Source organism: Eupeodes corollae, chromosome 2 (assembly GCF_945859685.1).
Source record: "Eupeodes corollae chromosome 2, idEupCoro1.1, whole genome shotgun sequence".
NCBI lineage: Eukaryota > Metazoa > Arthropoda > Insecta > Diptera > Syrphidae > Eupeodes > Eupeodes corollae.
Window position 1 is genome coordinate 41646316 of NC_079148.1, and position 23347 is coordinate 41669662.

At 35.7% G+C, this 23347-nt stretch overlaps 1 protein-coding gene across 2 annotated transcripts in view; it reads right to left on the reverse strand.

Annotated features, from left to right (window-relative positions):
- LOC129946344 (uncharacterized oxidoreductase SAR2567) overlaps positions 1–23347 on the reverse strand; it is an 89251-nt gene extending 65904 nt beyond the window's left edge. The window contains exons 1-2 of one of the 2 annotated variants that reach the window (XM_056056490.1): positions 23179–23347; positions 22650–22863 (exon numbers count right to left, since the gene is read on the reverse strand). The gene's annotated coding sequence lies outside the window, so the exon portion shown is untranslated. Of the gene's footprint in view, positions 1–22649 lie in introns of both variants that reach the window. The other variant, XM_056056489.1, reaches the window with a different exon arrangement.

Below are 23347 nucleotides of genomic sequence, written 5' to 3' on the forward strand. Positions count from 1 at the left end.
GGTTTTACAATGGCCACCCCAATCCCCAGACTTAAACTCAATAGAGAATCTGTGGGAAATTGTGAAGAGAGGAATTGAAAGCAACATTTTTAAGCACAAAAGTGACCTATTCACTGGAATTCAGAGGCAGTGGAATGACATTTCAAAATCGGGTATTAATAACCGTTTAGCTTCGATGCTAAGAAAATATACATCCGTTATAAAAAATAAAGAGTACCCAATTAAATTAAAGAGTTTGGAATTTCGTTGTGAGATTTAAGTTGCAAACGTTTTGCACTGCAATTTTACCAACTATTAAAATATTTGGTTTTTCATTTTTTGTTAAAGTGAAGAGTGTTAATTTTTTTCCAACAATTAAAACGTAATATCAAAAAAGTTTACAAAACTAAAGAAAGAATTTTGCTGTTTGATTTTCTTAACTTTTTTTTTTAATGAAAAATATTCGAGGTTCTAGATGCAAATGCTTTGCACAGTACTGTATATCTTGAAGACATAAACATTTATATGTATTTTACAAAACTGACTTTTGGAAACATAATACATGTTGTGTGATGTTTCTGTTTGATGTTTTTTCTAATCCCACCTTCAACGTGCGAATGCGTTTGTCTTGACGAGGCGCTTCGTCGCCGAGACGGACGGTCGTTACATTGATCAATCTCCAGAAGTAAAACTCGATACCTTTACCTATTATACCTGCCTAAACCCAACATAATACCTGTCTTTTCAATATTAGTGGTTTAAATTTCACCTTCAGCTTTACTTTCTTTTCTACTATTGTCTTATTGCATGTTTCATCGTCATCCTTATACATATATCTATACTCAAGTCATTTCAAACCGATGTTAACGTTGCATAATAAACATACAATTTGATGTACATTTTAACAGTGTATGTTCAATTGTACACCTCAGCTTTAAAGTAAGTATGTCTATGAAGACTACTTGAAATGACAGTGCACTCTAAATATTATTAACAAACAATTTCGAGCAGGTTTTTAATGTAGGTGTTAATGATGGTACGGGCACCATTCACTTTTTACTTAAAACTACAAAGTTAGACATAAATTGTTATGTAATTACAATTGTTATTTAAGGTGAACTACGATGATGTATCTAAAATTTGTATATTTATTTTTATTTTAAAACAATTTTTGTACAAAGCTGTGACATATTTAAACTTTCGATATCTGGTAACTCTGTTATCATTTCTCTTGTATTCAAATCGGTTTATATGACAGCCCGCATACAAAGCTTTGTAGTCGTGTCAGTCCTAATAAAATCTGTAATACTGTCATGTAATATGAAATTTAGTACATTGAAGGGTGTGCAGGTGGCGCTGCAGTGCCGCCGGTGATTTGCCCAAACTTCAAATTTCTCAAAATAAGTTACTTGACGGCGGCTTAGTAGTCTTTAACTATTTTTATTACGTCAAAAATAATTGTTCAAGTGTCATTGTTACAAATTGTTGAAGTTTTTACATTTGGTCAGTTTATATTTCTAAGATGAGAGAATTTCTAACGAACCATGCTAATTTATTGCTAAGTGGGTATGACTTGTGTTTATATATATATTTCATTCTTTCTTCTGCTCTGTCAAACTGATTGAGAAAATTTGCATAAATCTTAGAAATATACATAAATATATGTAAATCCTTTATTTCACTTTTTAGATTGAAAATTTGACAGTTCTAAACATTCAACTCTTCTCTTATAAATGAGTCATAGATTGTTAAAAAACGTAGCTATTTGAAACTTTAACAGTTCTAAACATTCAACTCTTCTCTTATAAATGAGTTGTAGATCGTTACAAAACGTAACTATTTTAAACTTTGACAGTTCTAAATATTCAACTCTTCTCTTATAAATGAGTTGTAGATTGTTACAAAACGTAGCTTTTTGAAACTTTGACAGTTCTAAACATTCAACTCTTCTCTAATAAATGAGTTGTAGATTGTTAAAAAACGTAACTATTTGAAACTTTGACAGTTCTAAACATTCAACTCTTCTCTTATAAATGAGTTGTAGATAGTTACAAAACGTAGCTATTTGAAGCTTTGACAGTTCAACTCTTCTCTTATAAATGAGTTGTAGATTGTTACAAAACGTAACTATTTGGAACTTTGACAATTCTAAACATTCAACTCCTCTCTTATAAATGAGGTGTAGATTGTTACAAATCGTAACGTAACAAAACGGAACTTTGACAGTTCTAAATATTCAACTCTTCTCTAATAAATGAGTTGTAGATTGTTACAAAACGTAAATATTTGAAACTTTGACAGTTCTAAACATTCAACTCTTTTCTTATAAATGAGTTGTAGATTGTTACAAAACGTAACTATTTGAAACTTTGACAGTTCTGAACATTCAACTCTTCTCTTATAAATAAGTTGTTGATTGTTACAAAACGTTAATATTTGAAACTTTGACAGTTCTAAACATTCAATTCTTCTCTAATAAAAAAGTTGTAGATTGTTACAAAATGTGACAACAATACGTTAAGGCACGAAGAGTTAAGAACGACTGGTAAAGTTAATGTTACGTTAGTTAACTGTAATGGGAGCAGACCCCAAGTAACCATCTTAAATGTCATTATCAAAATATGACAGATGCAAAACGTCAATTATCCACCAAAGGGTGTTAGACGGCAACCGGTATGGAAGGACAGTCAAGCCTCTTCAGCGTTTGATTTACATTAGCTAAAAATTATTGACTATATTGTTAGTAGAAGCACCTATCCAAAGTGTCACTCCGGTCGTTCCACTCCATGAGAGTACTACAGATTCTATAAACAAATCATTGAGCACACCTAACATCAATGTCAAAAAAAGGTTAAGTATAAAAACGATCAGATATGTTTTAAATGTATTTTAAATAGAACTTAATCCAAATTCAAGATCACTCTCTCCAACTAGTAAAGTGTTTTATATTGTTATTGATAAATATATAAATAAAAATATATCTACACTGCCGCTCATCCGAACAGGTACATTTTTTTATAAATGAAATGTAAGAGCAATATATGTGCTTGTTTTTGGAGATAAAAATTTGTCTTAAAGCTCACCGTTATCCTCAAACGGTAGCTAGACTTAATGTATTCATAAAAACAAGCAATTATTTTTGTTCATCTGAATAGGTTCAACGGATGAAATGGAATAAAACAATACAAATTATTTGAATTCAAAGATTTTTTTTACCTTTTTGTATTGTATGGTTATTTAACACAAGTTAATAGTGAGCGTTGCCAGCTCTTTTTAGTATAGTCTCGTAAATTCGATTTGGAATGAACTATAGAATTTTTCCAGGTATTGAAGCGAAATTTCTGACCATGCTTTTTTAATGGCTGCGATTAATGAATGTTTGTCTTTGAATTGCCTACCTGACTCGTATGCTTTACGTGAGAGAAGTCCCCACACATTCTCTATTATGTTAAGGTCAGGGGAGTATGGGGGCCACACCAGCATCGCCACATTTTGACTCTCAATCCACTGCCTTCCTGTCACAGCTGTATGGATAGGGGCATTATCATGTTGGAATTTCCACGATATTGGTGCAAACAGTTTAAAAATCTGTAGGAAGGCCTTTTCTAGCACACCTTTATAAGAATTTCCATTCATTCTCGATGTAACAAATTGGAGCTCTAAGGCTCCCCACACCATAACACTGCCTTCAAATGAGAAGCACTTTTAATCACGCGTTTTACCGTAGCTTAACTGCAATTGACACCAGTTTATATTTTTATTTTTGACGCTGAGTCATGAGAATTAGAAGCTGCTCTGATGATAGCACGTCTATCAGCCATTGATGTGGCGGTATAAGTGCCTCCTTTCATGGTTTTTCCATAATTTTGGAAATTTTCGCAAGTAACTGCCTACCAAATTTTAACTTCTTTTAATTTTTGTCGCTATAAGTCGTTGGCTTAGGCCTGATTCCCGAAATGCTTTTAATTTGCCTTTTTCTTCCTCGCTTAAAGATTTTCCGCGACCCATTTTTACCGTTAATAGTAAAAACCTACTAACTTTATTGACAGATAAAATTTCAATTACAATTAACTCGCAACTCAACGCCAACGGCAATTTTTGCTGTCGAATTTATTCAGATGAGCCAAAAAATGCTTGTTTTTTTGACTAAATTTAGTCTAGCTACCATAGGAGGATAACGGTAAGCTTTAAGACACATTTTTTTCTCCAAAAACAAGCACAAAACAAAAAAGATGTAATATTGTAATACATATGAAGACAGGCCAACAGTTAGGTGAAAATATTTGTCAACCTATTCAAATGAGCGGCAGTGTATGTAAGTGTATCAAAGAATCTTTCCAAGTAAATCCTTCACATTTTTACCTGGTAAATATCAAAAATAAAAACTTTCTTTGTAATTTTGATGGTCCAATAGTTGTTGAACTAAAATATCATGACTCACTGTGTTCGAAATATAAACTGGTCGTTAATATCATTTTGCTTTTAATAAAGTAAACATTGTTTCGAAAGATATTGATACTCGCATTTCATCAATTAAAAAAATAAATGCTGTGTAATTCTGTCGGATTCAAATTCTGTCAATATTATATTTCAATAAAAATATTAATACCAAGAATCATGTTATTAAAAACAAAATTACTAAGCTAGGTAGCAGTAGCTGTGTCTCCGTCTACGAAAGTATCTAATTTATTGTTTATGATGACCAATTTAAACAATAAATGAGATCGAAGAAGCTCATTAATATTATATCTACCAGTCTTGATTCAATGTAAACATTTGAACCTTTGCATTTAATAAGTTGTTTCTTTGTGACCTTTGGCCAGAAAGTTTTTTGCTCAGGTACACACGCGATGTTTTCAATAGTTTTTGTTGTATTTTTTCTGGTATATGCTGATATTTTCTTTAATTCATTTCTCTGATTTGAATTAAATGAAATAATAATTAATACATAATATACTTACTGTAGCCACTTTTTCATTCATAGTTTCTCAATAAAAGTATAAGTGTTTTATATTATGTAGGTACTTCACCTAACACTTCTTGCAACTCAAGAATAATCTGAGAAATTTCTTGGTCAAGGTACTTGAAAATCATGGAAAAGTTGCAGTTTTTCTTTTAATGTTATACTTTAAGCATTGTTAGCAATAAAAATTCTTTAGAAAAAAAGTGCAGTACAAGAACTTTTTAGAAGAGCACATTTATTTATAACTTTACCTATGAGCTTCATTTTTAGTGCATTGTCTTTTTGACCAGCGTTATTTAACATCAGTTAACAAACACAGAAAACAACATAAAACAAATGTTATCGTAATAACATAGAACACAAAAGTCAAAAGAAAAACTGTTTTAAAAAATCACTAAAAAGAAACTTGAATTTTAGAAGGTCTTGAGACTTGTTTCTTAATACTCGTTCAGGTATAAGTTTAATCTATTGTTTCGTAATTATTTTGGGGTGGAATCGGCTAAGGTGACAAGTAGTTTGTCATATTTATGATTATCAGACCAATTATCACCGAATTTTAAATTCATTTGAACAAGTTCCAAAAAAATGATTTCTATGGTTAAATTTTGAAGTGGTTCCAATAGTTCCAATAATATATTGAACTAAAAGTATGAAATTGGATGTCGTGAGATAGTGGTCCCACTTTTTTTTTAAATCGTTAACTTTGTCTGTCAACTGAAGCAAGTTTTTCTTTTTAGTTGAAGGAATGAAGGAATATTTTAAAACGACGTCACATTGCTTGGACAATGAATATCGCATTTGTATCGTGACAGCTATTAAACTCGACTCGGACCACTACCTCGTTGTAGCCAAGGTAGCACTTTGGGTTTCCAGACCCAATGCAAAACAGGGAGTTGCTGGGAGAAGATACAACGTCGAACGGCTGCAATCGCAAGAGATCGCCAAATCCTTTTCCGACCGAGTTACAAGTAACCTCTCTCGAAGTTCTCTGCCGCCAATACAATGTATCGAAAACCATTGGCAACATTGCCAAGAGGTAATCAGAGAAGCCCCTTCTGATGTGCTGGGTTTCAAGCATCCACCAACAAGGAACCCCTGGTTTGATGAGGAATGTCGGCAGGCCAATGCAGCCAAACAACAGGCAAGCAAAGCGGCGCTGCATAAAAAGACGAGAGCTGCTCATGAGCCCTATGAGCAGCAGAGGCAAGAGGAATACCGACTTCTCAGAAGGAAAAAGAGAGGGCATGAGAAGATGTTGAGAGGTTTAAAAGCAGGAATGAAGTTCGAAAGTTTTATCAACAGGTGAAACGAAATCCACAGGTACATAAACCTAGAACCGAAGGCTGCAAAGACGAAAGTGGAAACATCATAGTGGAACCGCAGACTGTATAACGGCGATGACGAACCGAATTCCACTGTCAGGCAGTATGATCCATTCAACATAGACGACGAAAGCCAACAATCTCGTCCTCCCGACTTAGACGAAGTAAAGATTGCCATATCTAAGCTGATGTATAATAAAGCCGCTTGAGCGGATGGCTTGAATGACGAGTTCTTTAAAGCAGGTGGAGATAAGTTAGTAAGGAGCATACTAACTTATCTGTAAGATATGGTCGGAAGAAAGCATGCCCGATGAATGGAACATCAGTATTGTTTGCCCGATCCTGAAAAAAGGAGACCCTCCAAACTGCACCAACTATAGAGGAATTAGTCTATTTAACATCGCCTATAAAATCTTCTCTGCCGTAATATGTGAACGTCTAAAGCCCATTGTCGATAACCTGATAGATCCTTATCAGTGTGGTTTTAGACCAGGAAAGTCCACAGTTGATCAAATATTCACATTACGGCAGATCCTGGAAAAACCCAAGAACACCAAATCGTCACCCACCATCTTTTCATCGATTTCAAGGCCGCATATGACAGCATCTACAGGGACGGGCTGTATAAAGCCATGTCTAGTTTTGGCATCCCTGCCAAACGCGTTCGTTTGTGCAGGATGACCTTGGAAAATTCACGCTGCTCCATTAAGGTTGGAAACAACTTAAAAGAACCTTTTGACGTCAAAGAAGGATTTAGACAAGGTGATGCGCTGTCATGCGATTTCTTTAATATCGTGCTTGAAGGAATAGTGCAGAGCTCACACGTCAACACTAGAGACACTACCTTTCAAAAGTCAGTCCAATTACTATCATATGCTGATGACATTGACATAATCGGAAGAACTCAGCGTGATGTCAATGGGACTTTTGTGAGTATTGAGGCAGAGGCGGCTAAAATGGGTTTAACGGTTAATGAAGGCAAAACAAAGTACATGCTGTCGTCAAGAAAGGACATAGAACACCGACGTCTTGGTCAAAACGTCACCATCAACAGACGTAACTTTGAGGTAGTCAAGGACTTCGTCTACCTAGGCTAACCGCTGTTTCTTTGGACTGAGAAAGCAATTGAGTGGTAAAATCCTCTCTTGAGGGACCAAACAGTCGCTATATAAGGCCCTTATCATCCCCGTCCTACTATACGGTGGACTATGACAAAAGTAGATGAAAGCACCTTGGGTCGCTTCGAGAGAAAAGTTCTTCGTGTGATCTACGGTCCGTAGGCATCAAAGGGGAGTGGAGGAGAAGATGGAACGATGAGCTGTACGGGCTGTACAGTGACGTAGACTTAGCCAGAAGGGTAAAAGTCCAACGACTAAGATGGCTGGGTCATGTAGAGCGCATGGAAACAAATGCTCCGGCCAGAAAAGTCTTCGATTCCACACCCACAGGACAGCGCATTAGAGGAAGACCACGGATCAAGTGGTGCGCACAAGTGGAAAGTGACCTCACCCAACTTGGAGCGCGAAACTGGAGACATCTAGCTAGGGACCGAGCTAGACGGAGAAGTTTGTTGGGTGAGGCCCTAGTTTACACAGGACTGTAGCGCCACCTTAAGTAAGTAAGGTATCAACCTACAATTTAAGTATTGTAAAACTTAAGAGTAAATTAAGGTATTTTAATTGTAAGTTTGAAATGTGCAATTCGTAAGAAGTTACTAATAATTATTTAAAAGCTTAAGAGATTTGTACGGGTAGAGTGATTTTTTTTAAACTTTAAAAACATCGTTTCGAATTTATATTGATTTAATTACAGTCATGGGTAGTTATAATTTCTTTGTCTATGACAAAATAAGCTTACCAAAAAGCTGTAGGTACACAGGAGAATCCACTAAAGGACGAATTTTCTCGAGTCTAGAATGTTTCGAAAACACACACGTTTTAATATGTAGAAATTAAATTTTGTATTTACATACATATAATATGTATGTAGAATGTATACATATAGACATCATCAACAGATCTTAAAACAAGGTTGTATTTCATCTAAAAACAGGTCGATTATCACCTAAGGGTACAATGATTATCGTAAGGCCAAGTAAAAAAAGTATTAATCGTTGAAACAAACCAATTAATTTAACAGGTTTTTTTTCAAAAGAAACTTAAACCTTTCTTCTATCTTACAACTTAACATTGAAACCAATGTACGTACATAGTATAAACGAGTATGCTTGAACATTGAACATGCATAGTTTTGTACATTATAAGAGTGTGTGTTGGATTGGTTTAAGATATTTTTCAAGTTCAAGCACTGCATGAATTTATCAGAAACCTTACCTTCATTCAATTGTTAATATAATTGTATTGACTGAATCTTTGATTGAAAAGTTCAGTATATTGCTTTTTTTTTTCTTCTCGCTGAAAAGAGTGTTTATACTGACAGCTGTCAAAAATGTAAAAATTAAGTGACATTTGTAGATCTGCGGAAAAATCCAGATCCAAAATTGATTTTAACAATTAAAAATAACTATTGTTGTTTTTATTTTATTAATAAACAAAGTTATAGATTTATATTTTTATAACTGTTCAAAATATACTTGTGATAGGAGATTTAAATGGAAGGATTGGTAATTTGGAAGGTGAATCGAACATGAGACAAGGAATTAAAAGAAACTCGAAAGATTCAACCATTATCACATGTGGTCGTAAGCTGTTGGATTTCTTGGACTCTTTGGACTTGAGAATAGTGAATGGAACTTCAAAGTCAGACCAAAAAGGAGAATTTACCTACGTCAAAGGCAATCATCGAACTTTAATTGACTATTGCTGTATAGGAGTAGACTGGTGCTCCCTTATTGCAGATTTTAAAGTCGATTTTTTCCCATAATGTGTCGAAGGTGATAACATGCGTGTGCTCAAGCTACTGCCAAAATATGTGTGGGCCAATTCGATGGGTGAAACCTATAGGAGAGATCTACAAGTAATATGTCAAACTTAGAAGAAGTAATTAAACTCTCTATTCCAAACCGAACTCTTTCAGGAAATAAAAGTCAAAAAACAAACTTCAGAAATCAATGGTTTGAATGGAAGGAATGAGTGTTTAAAAGCGAGACAGAAGACATTTGCTTACCTTAGGTCGTTTAGAAAATTTAACACCGCAACTTTCCAGGAACTATACAATACAGCCAACAGTCACTACAAGAAGTTACTTCGAGCAAAAAAAAGGAACATTTTGAATCGGAAGCAAAAAAACTTGCAAACTGCAACAATCCTTCAGATTTTTGGAAAGCAGCAAATAATATAAAAGGAATTAAACCAAAGCTAAACATTGAGTTAACAGTCGAAACTCTTAAATGTCACTTCCAAAACTTTCGTACTTTCTCTACAGTAGACCAAACCATTTTAATGAAACCTTAGATAAGCCAATCTAGACCTCAGAAGAAGAAGGAAGCATTACTTAGGGCGAAGGATCTAAAAGCTGCAGGATTAGACCGAACACGAATGGAATTTTATAAATATAGTTCAACAGCTACATGATGTTCAATGAGACCGACTCTGCAACTTAGGTACAACTGCACATCGTCAGCGTACATACAGATTATACAGTACTTTACAATACTAGGAAGTGCGTTAATGTACAATGAAAACAAGAGTGGACCCAAAATTGACCCTTGTGGAACGCCCCTAGTAGTTGACAAAAACTCAAATAAATTGTTATTTATATCAACTGCTTGTTTTCTTCCACTCAAGTAAGATTTGATTAAATCTACAGCTTTAGATGAGAAACTAAACTCACTATGAAGTTTTTTGCACAGAACAGAGAAGTCTACCGAATCGAATGCCTTGGAAAAGTCTAGTAAAACTAGAAACGAGATTTTGTCTTAATCCATCGATTGTCGCAAATCTTCTGTCACATTTATGAGCGAGGTAATACAGCTATGCCTCTTACGGAAACCAGAGTGGTTTGGCGTTAACGACTTAGATACGCATTCATTTGTCTTTGTACCAATCTTTCAAAATCTTTTGAGATCTAAGGCAAAATGGCTATGGGCCTAAATTCATTCATTTTTGAATTTTTTATGATAGGGATGACTTTTGCAAGTTTCCTTTAAGGAGGATATTCACTTGTTGTAAGAATGTAATTAAAAATATGAGTTATGTATGGTAAGAGAATCGGCAAAATATATTTTAAAAATGTGGGATAAATCTCATCAACGCCAGAAGCATTAGATTTTAAAGATAAAAGGCTCTTTACTATATTTGTGGCGTTTATGGTGGTGAAACCAAAACTTAATGTTGTGGTTGTGGTTATGGCCCTCTCGCCCAGTCTTACATCGTTTGAGCTTTCAACGTTGATGGAAACGGGTATGGATGGTAACGAAACAAATTTACGATTTAAGACGTTGCCATCGATATTGTCAACCGCGTCACCTTTAAGTTTACCAATGCCTATTTCTCTTAAATTCTTCCACAACTGACGCTTGTTCAAAGATAAACCTAAACGTGTAGAACAAAACGTGGCCTTAGCAGCTTTTATCTTTTGTACTACTTTATTCCTTAGGGAGCAGTAAACTTGTCTTAGTTCCTGTAGTCTATATCGTTTCCACCATTTATAAGCTTCATCACGTTTCTGTATAAGAAATCGTATTTTGGAAGTGAACCAAGGAGGCCTATAAACGTCAGTTCTTACTGTTTTTAAAGGAACATGAGCATCGTACAAGCTTTTAATATTTTCGTTAAGGAATTATACTTGTTCCGTTTTTGAATGCATATAATACAAAGCTTCCCAGTTTACATTTCTAGCTTGGTGTTCCAATGCATTTAAATTAATATTTCTTAAGTCCCTGTACTGGAATGTTCTTAAATATGAAGAAATATGAAAATCGAATGCAAATATCATTTCATGTCTTGAAAAGCCTGGTGCAGAAAGTTGATCATAAAGTGCAACTTTTTGAATATCACTTATCCAGAACAGATCGAGCAACGTTGAACTGCTTCCTGAGAAATGTGTTGGCATGGTAGTATTTACTGATTGCAAACCAAAAATATTCAACCCTTCAGGAAGACTAGTATCAACTAAAATATTACTGTTAAAGTCTCCGCACAATAAAACATCAGAGCAGGTAAGAGAAACTTCTTCCAAAAGGCTTATTAAAGGCAAAAAGATAGTGCTATTGTTTGGTATGAATACTACTCCGACAAGAAGTTTGTTTTCAGAGCCTATCAAGTCTACGAACACATACTCAATTTTACTGTCGGAAGCGGAAACACAGTGCAATTTACATTTAATAATGTTCTTTACAAAAATTGCCACCCCTTTTTTGGAATAAATTAATTAATCATAAAGTGTTTGGTCTGGCAATTTTTTTCAATGTCTGCAAGCAGTCTATTAGAAAAGCTGTATCGCTGAGATGACGTTTGATATAAACAGCTCCTCGCATCGTGTATGCAGCGGCCACTTGTTTATGTAAATGTACTCAAAAATTGATACTTCTTGGAAGACGGCTTTTAGCCATGTCCTCATGGATAGATAGGATCAAAATGTTAAAATGTACAATTATTTTATGTAAATAAACCCTGCGTTAGTTCGCACTGCAGTTGACACATAATTTAAACTTAATTATAAAATTCAGTCAAGCATTCGGCAGCTAACGTCGATAAAATCTAGCACGATCCAGAATGTCAACACAATGCTAATAGGGAATATTTTTTTAACAAGAACTTTCGTTTGACTTTTTCTTTTTGATATTTTTGATATTTTTCTTTATTCAACTTCTCTGAGGGAAATAAAATACAACACAATGAACTCATAAAACTAACGTTTAAGCAAAATAATCAAGAATTGTTCGACTTTCAAATGGTTGCACATTTTTGTATTCTGGACGAACAGAGCTTATATATTTACATACATACACATGCATTAAAGAGTATGGTTCGTTTGTATGTATGTATGTGTATTGTTGTTGTTTTATTTTGTTCATTTATAAGATGCTTAAGTTTTCTAAAAAGGAGAATGTACCGGTCATGGTGCAGTGGATTGAAGCACTCTAAATGCAACTGAAATCTTTAAGTGGTAAGTTAGTTAGGTGCTTTTACTGAAGCCTCCATCTTCGATGGTTCCTCTAGAAGGCACAATACTAGCTCTAGCAGAGTACATAGATGTTCATATGCGTTGCATGCATTTATTTTCGTTATTGGTGCGGTTAAAGAAAGAATAACATGGATTGCAATTATTTTGCTTTCGATTTTTTCTTCTATATTGAATGTTGGAAACTAGGCTAATTTGGAGCATGAAAGACTTTTATGAACCGCACATGTTTGCAAACTAGCACTTTTATTTAAAAACCGTGATATGATGATGCAGGTGCAGCAATATTACTTGGAAAGATTAAAAGGTTAGTGTTTTAAATTGGGTGACTTTTAAATTGGATGACATTTACAATAGACTGGACATGGACAATAAACATGTTGATTTAATTAAAAGATATTGATTTATGTGTAAAAATGTACAGTTTAAGCATAAGTTGAAAATCTATTTTAAGAGTAGATCAAAACATACATAAAGTAAATTATGTATGTTTAAGAACTTTTTTGGTCTTGTATTGTTTTTATTTTAGTTTTAGTTTAGTTGCTTTGTCTTATGATAGCTGAGTTAGTATTTAACATGTTTCTTGTGTCAAATTCAATTGATCAAAAGAAGTCAAAATGGAGTTTTTCAAGCATCTTCAACATTGAACGCCACAAAATAAGGCCTTAAATCATCAAGGTTCAAAATTGGCTTTGCTAGCAATTTAATGTCTTAAGTCTTGATTCAATTGTGAACAAAATTATGTACAATCTTCAACAACAAGTCCAAAATATTATTTAAATATTTAACCCCGTTCGTTACTCAATACACCGTATTTTTTATACAAAATCTAGTTTTAGAAAAGATACTCAAAGATTATTTATTTTTAGCCACAAAATGCAAAAATAGTTTGTCCGGTAGCGCTCAAGTCATTTCAGTGAACACATCGATAATCGATCAAAAATAATTTTAAGTGAACGCAGCCATTCGGTGTCAAACGTCAATCGAAGAAGAGAAGAATAACATCGCCGGCTGTCAGACTGTTTAACGTCAAATTAATTATATTTAAATAGTATTTACCTTTCTATTCATTATTCGTAGAGCGTACATCAATAGTCTGTCAATTCGTGAACGTATTTATTACATTCAATTATTAATGAAATTCTTTTTTATGACACGAAATAACAAAGTAACCTCAAATATTTTCCTATTGACAAAGTCAGATCGCATTTAAGATGGCCGCCGTATAATCAAAGGGCGCGCTTATTTAAATTCGTCATTTCGTGAATGACAATTTCGGGAACGTAGCTGGATATGATTTTAGGGCAAATGTCGAGTCTTTCGTTCCTCAACCCTCTTATCGCAGCAGGTCGGCTTTGGAGCCGGATGTTGCTTATATCGCCTCGGAAACTCGAGTTGCGGTTAATCCTGATCCCCCTCCGAATAAAAACAATCTTTGTTATAAGTGTAACAGGGAAGGCCATTTCGATAATATGCTGTTTTGTTTGTGTTAATGTAGGGACCACAAGGCAAAATTGTAGACGCTGCTCGTCAGGAAACGGGCAACGGACTCTTGGGCCAGTAGGGCAAGAGAACCGGCGTCAGAATTAGGAAGGTTGCCTGCTGGCGACCAGTTGGCTTACAAAGTTAGGTTAGGTTTCACATTAGATTCAAGCGGTATAGATCGACGTCCGTTTGTAGGAGTTAATATTTATGGTATTAGGTTTTTAGGATTACTAGATTTTGGGGCATCGCGAACGATTATTTGTAGGGACGCATGACATGTTTTAAAAGGTTTAGGATAACAATAAGATAGTTCAAATGCTAGGGAAGTACATTTAGCAGATGGTGAAGGTGTAGGAGTTTTAGGAATAGTTAAAATACCCATTGTTTTAGAGAGTAGGTCAATTTTGATGGAATGCTTAGTCATTCCCAACCTACCGAATTGTTTGATTTAAGGTGCCGATTTTTGTGCATTATCAGGTAAAGTCCCAGATATACGTTCAAACATGTGGAGTTTTTCGTGCCAGGAGATACTGGCCTCGATAGATACTACTTCTATTACAGAGGAGTCTGAACTAGAAGAGGATCAGAAAGGGAAACTTAAACATTTAGTCCAGAATGCTTTTAAGAATATGCCAGAAGGATTAGGAGTAACAACAATGGTAGAACATGGCATTGAAACTTCATCTGATCACTCATAGATAGGAACACATAGATAGATAACTTCAGGAGATGTTGGAAAAGGACGTCATTAAGAAATCAAATAGTCCATGGGCTTTCCCAATAGTTCTCATTAGGAAAAAAGATAACAGTTTTAGGTTTTGTGTCGACTTTAGGAAGGTTAACCAGGTCACAGAAAGGGATGTGTATCCGTTTCCAATAATTTCGGCTATTTTAGATAAACTTAAGAATGCTAAATTTTTAACATCGTTAGACATTAAGTCCGCTTACTGGCTTAATGGCATTGGAATCGCGGAAGTACACCGTTTACGGTACCTGGTAGGGGTGCCTTTCAAAAGGCATTCTTTTGAATTACACATGGCAGCGTTTCATCGATAGTGTGTTAGGGCCTGAGTTGGAGCCATTCGTTTTCGTGTATCTGGATGATATCATTATCGTCACAGGTACAGTTCAAAAACATTTAGAGATTTTAGGTGAGGTTCTTAGGAGATTACGAGAGGCCGGGTTGAAAGTAGGCCGCGACAATTGTAATTTTTGTAGACCTTCTCTGAAATTTTTAGGTTATGTAGTCGACAAAAACGGGTTACACGTAGACCCAGAAAATGTTGATGGTATGGTCAGAATACCAGCACCTAAAAATGTAAAACAAGTAAGGAGTTTCATGGGGACAATTTCATGGTACCGACGCTTCGTACCGAATTTCGCAACACTAGTTAGGCCGTTAACAGATTTTTTGAAAAAGAGTAGGAAATTCGTTTTGTCACAGGAATGTGAAGATAGTTTTCGAAAAGCAAAGGAATGCTTAATCACGGCTCCAATTTTGACATGTCCAGACAGATGCATCCGACTACGGCTTTGGGGCCGTACTCACCCAAACATTCGAAGAGGGAGAAAAAGTAATTTGCTATTTAAGTAGGTCACTTAATAGAAGTGAAAGAAATTATTCCTCTACGGAAAAGAAATTATTCTTTGATTTGGTTGATCAATCTCAAAGACCCACAAGGTAGACTTGCACGTTGGGCAGTTCGGCTCCAACAGTTGGATTTTGAAATCATACACAGGAAAGGAAAAGAACATGTAGTACCAGACATGTTATCTCGGAGAGTTCCAGAGTTAGCTGGGATTTCAGATGAGGATAAGGACCCTTGGGTTGCTAAGATGGTTTCTTCTGTTGATTCTAACATATTAGCTTTTTCGAATTGGAGAGTAGACAATGGCAGGTTATACAAATTTGTAAAGTTAAATCATGTGATCTTGCGTGACAATAAAGAAGAATGGAAGTTAGTAGTCGGAAAGAAAGATAGGATAGGAGTTCTGAAAGAGTGTCAAGATAGTCCATTTGATGAGCACATGGGGGTTAGAAAAACGTTCGCTAGAGTAGGAGCTAAATATTATTGGCCTAAAATGAGAGTTCACGTCACTAAATATTTTAGGAAATGCAGTATATGCCAACAAGTGAAACCGATAAATGATAACCCAGCCGGTCTTGTAACTGAAAGACAACTGAAATGTCAACTGTCAAATTTAAATAAATGTCATTAATAGTGACGTTAAATTGGTATTTTTCTATCGTAGTCGATTGGTCAAACTTCTTGACTTCTTCTTAGATTGACACATCTAAAATCGTCAAAAAAAAGAACTTAAGATTATTCTTCTTGGAAGGCATTTTTTCTGTCATATTGCTTTATAGTAGTTAAGTTAATATGATTGAAGTCAACTGATTATAATTCTACATTCTTTATAACACACAATTTTAGCTGTCAAACATAAATTTTGACGTACGTAAATACATGCTTCACAATGAATTTTGTTTGTAGTTTTCTAAAGTTAAAAAAAATATATAAGCTTATGATTTCTTGGTAATATTCTCTATATTTTATGTTTTTGAGTTTATTTTGTTTGCAAATCTTGGTATGTAGGTCACATAATTTGATAAAATGAAAATAAAACGTGTGATTGTATTTCTTTTACGATCAAAGCATTGAGAGACAAACAGTTACCAATCAATTAGGTTTTGAACTGTTTGGACTACCTTTACCACGTACGTTTTAAAAGATTATACTTTGAAAGATCGGAGCATCATTTCCTAATACAAAATCAAGCGAATTTGTGCAGTTTTGTACTGAAATTGTTATCAATTCTTAGATTAAATTTAAAAATCGTTGTGTTATCTAAAATGGTTTTCGTGCCCACGCAAGGTGGAAAACAGCTTCACTATCTTATGGGAAATTAATACAGACTCAAAAGTAAGCACAATCTTTCAACAATAACAAAAATAATAGAGATATAGTTCTAAATGTAAATTAGTTTTCAGACCATTTAACTTGTTATAAAGTAGTAAATCTCGATAAGTAGGAGTACGCAAGAGTTGATTTAATAAATTATTGTTAATTGTTTTGAAAAATTCAATTTCGAAGATGCTGTGAACCATCGTAAGCCATTTAATGTTACAAAGGCCCCAGACGTTCAAATATGATTGCTTTTATCAAAGTTATCACAATTTAAGCCAGAATGTTATATTTTTGTTAAGTTACGCTTGATATCCAAAAAATTCGGTGTCAATAAAATTTATATTTAAGCTAGGAATGCATGCGACTAGTCTTAGCATTGTAATCAACATTTTTACAGAATCCGGCGAATAGTTAAAGTGACATTTTGCTATTACCAAATCCTTCGAAAGACTGTCGGTAACATACGCTGCAATACCGACATTTTGTAAAAATTACCGCGACAAGAACCATTCTCTCCGTCATCCAAATACTTGTTCCTCCCTCCTCCATTCCTACAGGTGTTTCCTTCAATCTACTGAGAGAGAGAGGGGCAGCCATGGTCCATCAGCCATCGGTTCACTCTCTCAGTACTTTGGAAAGAAACATAATCATTGATGTCGATTTTCCACTTTAACTAAGGTGACAGACGGGCGGTCTTGTCAAATACTAAGAACGGGTGACAGCCAGTTCCCAAAAAATGAGCATAATTACCACCATAAGTGTCAGACGGATGGTCTGACTCCAGCAAACCAAAATTGGCACGGTCGACACTTGGTCTCCAAATGCCGAAGTTACTACATGGGAGAATGGCTTCAAGCCCAACTTTTACACCCCCATTATACTTAAATGTACAAGATGGAACGATAACGTAAGTCTCTATTTCTCCAAATCTGCGCGAAAGTCAAACGAAATAACTTTAAAACGCGTGTATCGAACTTCTGCCACATTTCTCTTCCCACAATTGTTTTTAATCGAAACTTACTAATTTCCATCAAGTTTCCACAATTATATTTGTTTTGCTGGGAAAGATCGGTGGGGAAAAATGCAAAGTGTGAACAATCAAATTTCTTGAGTTCCAAGGTTTTTCTTTCATTCAAAATTGAATCGGGGATGTTAGGTGGCTGAATGCACCCACTGCATTCCCGCACTCTACAAGTCAGAGTAGAGCGCGGCGAATTCAGGGGTGACTTGCATTAAGCTGGGGAGATTAAAGTGCGAGTAAGAGAAGACTACTGGGTTTGCAACTGCGTTAGCACACTCACGCAAACAAGCTGAGCGTTGCTGAAAAAATGACGCGACCGAAACCCAAGTCACTGAGTTGCTGAAAGCACTGGGTATTTGAAGAAAAAGGGTTCATCCAGGCTTGGAAAAAGCCTGGGAACTCACTTTTTTATAAGCTACGAAATCGAATAGATCGAAATAAAAGTAAATTTTGGAAGAAAGAAATTTGATTGGAAAAAAAAATTAATTTGAGGAAGTGTTTTAAAAATTTGGAAAAAGGAGAATAATTTTGGAAATTTGTTGGAAGATACTTTTTGAGATACAGGAGAGGAAAAGAAGAAAAATTGGTTAAGGAAGGAAGGGAAATCTGGCAGGAGAAATAAGCTAAGTATAATAGTTTGGTTTATTTGATTAAAAATTATTTCCGTTGAATCACATTATTTCGTTGTCGAGACATTGTTCAAAAAAAAAAAATTATCGTTTGACTTTGGCGAACTCGGGTCACGTTAACCGTTAACATTTTTTTTTTGGGACTAAACGTTACCGGTCCATCTTATCTTTCCTTGAATAACGATTTGTTTCTTTGTTTAAAAGATCCTGGGTTTTAGCCCTACTTAATTGCAAGGTTTCCCAGGCAATTTACTTAACAATAAATATTTTAAAAATTAATTCAAAGACTTAATCTTTTATTGAAACTTCTTTCACCGTCGGTTTCGCTCCGAACATCGTAGTAGAACCGCAGTCTATGTTGAGAATATGGAGAGACCACTTCTCCAAATTATATAACGGCGATGACTAACCGAATTCCGCTGTAAGGGAGATAAAACCACTCAACCTCGGCGACGCAGATCAAAAATTCCGCCTGCCCGACCTTGAGAAGATAGCTATATCTAAACTTAAGTCGAACAAAGCTGCTGGAGCTGACGGCATCGCTTCCGAACTATTCAAAGCAGCAGGCGATGGCTTGACAGGGAGCATGCACCAACTAATCTGCAAAATATGGTCGGAAGAAAGCATGCCCGATGAGTGGAATCTCAGCATAGTGTGCCTGATACATAAGAAAGGAGACCCTCTAAACTGCGCCAACTACAGAGGCATAAGTCTCCTTAACATTGCGTATAAGATCCGCTCTGCCGTATTATGTGAACGTCTGAAGCCATTCGTCAACAACCTGATTGGTCCTTATCAGTGTAGCTTTAGACCAGGAAAGTCCACTATCGACCAAATATTCACACTACGGCAGATCTTGGAAAAAACCCAGGAACTTCAAATCAATACTCATCATCTCTTTATTGATTTTAAAGCCGCGTATGACAGCACCATAGGGAAAGCTCTACAGAACAATGTCTAGTTTTGGCATCCCTGTCAAACTTATCTGTTTGTGCAGAATGACGATGGAGAATGCACGCTGCTCTTTCAAGGTCGGAAATTATCTCACCGATGCATTTGATGTCAACAAAGGTTTTACACAAGGCGATGCACTGTCATGTGACTTCTTGAACATCGTTCTGGAAAGAATTGTGCAAAACTCAACCGTCAACACTAGAGGCACAATCTTCCAAAACTCAACCGTCAACACTAGAGGCACAATCTTCCAAAGGTCCATCGAATTACTCAGATACGTAGATGATATTGACATAATTGGAAGATCAAATCGTGATGTCAGTGGAGCGTTTTTGAGCATTGCGACGGAAGCGAAAAAGGTGGGTTTAGTGGTCAATGAGGGCAAGACCAAGTATATGCTGTCATCAAAAAAGGACACTGAACAACGACGTCTTGGACAAATCGTCACAATGGACAGCTATAACTTCGAGGTAGTTAAGGACTTTGCCTACCTAGGGACCGCTTTTAACACAGACAACGACAACAGCGCCTAAATAAAACGAAGAATAACTCTTGCAAATCGCTGCTTCTTTGGACTAAGAAGGCAGTTGAGAAGTAAAGTCCTCTCTCGAAAATCTAAAATCACCATCTATAAGACGCTCATCATCCCGGTTCTTATTTATGGCGCTGAGGCCTGGACCCTGTCAAAGAAAGATGACAGCGTCTTAGGATGCTTCGAGAGAAAAATTCTTCAGGTGATTTTTGGTCCCGGACGTATAGATGGAGAATGTGCAGCGACACTGACCTCGTCAGCAGAATTAAAGTCCAACGGCTTAGATAGCTGTGTCATGTAAGCAAATAGACATCAACGCTCCAGCCCGGAAGGTCTGTGAAACAAATCCCGAGGGACGGTGCAGTAGAGGAAAACGCGACTCATGTGACGCACTCAGGTGGGTTAAGACCTCAACCAACTTGGCGTGCGAAACTGCAGCTAGCTAGGGATCGAGCTGGCTGGAGACGAATATTGGTTGAGGCCCAGGTCCGCCCCGGACTGTAGCGCCACCTTAAGTAAAGTAAGTAAGTTTGGTGTATTTTGATCTCCTTATAACGAATTTCCATTAAGTATGCAGAGAAAAAAAAATCTTATAAGAGGATTTCCCCAAGATTTTAAATGGAAGCATTCTATGTTCAGGCTTCAGTGAATCTAATTTGAGAAAAAGTTGTTGATAATTAATAAAGTTGAAGAACGATTGACTAAAAACAGATATTGCTATTGACGTGTTTCAAACCTTCCTGAAGATGAAGAGTAGGTTAGGTTAGGTTAGGTTATAGTGGCTGTCCAAGATGGAAACGGACAAACTTAGGCCAGTTTAATGGCCCGTTGTGATACCACATGAATCTTGAGGCTTCCTCCAAAGCTCAATGGAACTAGTTTGAGTCCTTTACGAAACGTGAGAGGCTGATTTTACTGATATGATTTAGATAGTTTAGATCGTTAAAGAAGAATTCTCCTAGGTAATTCTTGCGTTTTCGAGCTAGAGCAGGGCATGTGCAGAGAAGATGAAGAACCGTTTCTTCCTCGTCCATACAGCTTCTGCAAAAGTCATTTAAGAGTGCGCCTAGTCTCGTGGCGTGATTTCCTATTAGACAGTGTCCGGTTATGACACCTATTATCGAATTTATATGCGATCTGCTTAGAGAGAGCAAGCACCTTGAACGTTTTAAATCCAGTGTTGACCAGATGTTTTTTGTGACTTGACACGTGGTGTTGATGTTCTACCTGGTGCCTGCCCTCCTCACAGCGTCTTGCATTAGCAACAGTTTACAAGTAGCGATTGGTATGCCAGTACGTGCCAAGCGTGGTAGGATGGGCTGTAATGTACAGTTACCTGAAATGTCTCTACGGCTCGACACCCAGCAAAGGTGAATATCAAACTGTTGTGCCATCTCCATTAGAGATGATCGACAGTTATGGAATCTTATAGAATTTGAAGAGACAGAGTCCAGAGATTTGATAGCGGGTTGGCTATCATAAAAAATACGGATATCAGATGTTGATATCTCGTTTTCTTTAAGCCAGGACAAGACTTCCTTTATGGCCAAAAGTTCCGCCTGGAGCACACTACAATGATTGGGAAGGCGGAATGAGAGACTTAATTTCAGTCGTTCGGAGTACACACCTCCACCAACCCCTTCTTTTGTTTTTGACCCATCTGTGTAAAAATGGATTGACTCATCCTCCACGAATGTCCTATTCTCCCAAAAAAGATCTGAGAGGTATAGAAATCTGGAAATTTCTGTCGAATTGCAGTTGGGGGATGGTGTAGTATGTGTGCTTTGGAATTGATTCTAAATAGCTAAGAATTACTGCGACAATGCTTTTAGGCGAATAGCTTGCTAAATGATGAAGAGTAACGTATTGACTTATTTTATTTGAATCTCTCAATTCTTCAGACGATTTTGTTGAAAAACAAAAATTGAAGAATGTTATCCAAACAAAAACTACTGACTTCTTTAAATAAAAGTAAAACCAAAACATTTCTGTATAACGAATTTTCTATAGAACAAAATAATTTTCTGGTCCCGTATAAATTCGCTGTAGGGAAGTTTGACTGTACCTACAATAAAATGTGGCCTGTCAAAAAAAAATTTGCCATACACATTAAAAATCAAATGAAATTCTACCAAAAGCGATCTTTAAAATAATAAAATAATCAACTCACTTCGAGAATCTCAAAAGTCTAACCAACCCTTTTACGAATGACTCTATCAAATAAATCACCGCCATATTTGCATGCTTGAATAAAATTAAAAAAAACAACAACATTTTTTTGCATCACTTCTCGTCATTGCAAAAATAAAAAATTAAAATTAGGTATGTTTCCTTTCAAGTCAAGGGTGCGGCTTTGAGAGAGACGTGACAAAGCTAACCATCTTTCTACGTCTCGTCTTCAATTTATTTTTTATATATGAATGAAATAAACATCAAAAACGACAAAGAAATTATATTTCAACTTTTGGAGTTGGGTCTGTCTTAAAAAGGATTTTAAATTATTGCCGAACCATATGAAGTCGGTAGAGAAGTTCGAGGGAGTGATGAAATATCATCTCAACCATAACACCGGCGAAATTATTGTTTTTTTTTTTTAATAAGGTGACCTCACTTTTAATGAAACGATCCATCATCATTTGCGTTCTTACATTGTAGATCGTTTTGAATGCTTTTAGAATAACAAGTTAACCAAACATCAGTGTAAGCCTAATGCCAATTAACCCTGTTTACAATTAGCTAAAAATAAATGGAGTAAACAAACTGTGTCTCACCTTTTTCGTTCTAAGTCGGTTTAAGATAAATCCAAATATGCAACTTTGTCTTTTGCGTAATTCCAAATATGTATAAATGAAATCCTTTAATTAAAATTAATTATGTATAGGTATAAAAAGCTTGAGCTTGCCAATTATTCCAAAGATACAAGCTCAAATCAATCACACTTTCAAAATACTTTATAATTCAATAATTATTTTCTTTTATTCAGCACTGCCTGGAGTAAGAATAATTATAAAGAAAAACTGTAAATTGTTTTAGAAACAATAAAAAAAGATATTAAGAAAAATAAAAACACAAAACACAAAACAAAAACGATTCTTGACACGGCACAGGAAACACCCTATTAAGTTGTAAGCGGTAGCGAGTAATTATCACAATTAAAACGACAACCGCGTCGTCGTCGTATCTTTCAAGCTAGATACTTTTTTGTAGTTCGTAAATCTTCTTTGAAAATCTACGTTAAGGTAAGACAGTGCCAACAGAAGGGGGTAATATGGAGGGATGTAAATTGAATGATAATCATACGTCAGGTGAAGTTAACTTTTGTCGATGCCAGGTTTATAGAAAATTTCAAATCTATCGCGAATAACGTCGCACGTCGTGATATACCCGGACACGTTTTATGGTTGTTGGTCGTTTGAATTCAACGTGGAGACTGAGACTCAGGCCGTCTTCGAAGAATACTCAGAGTCTC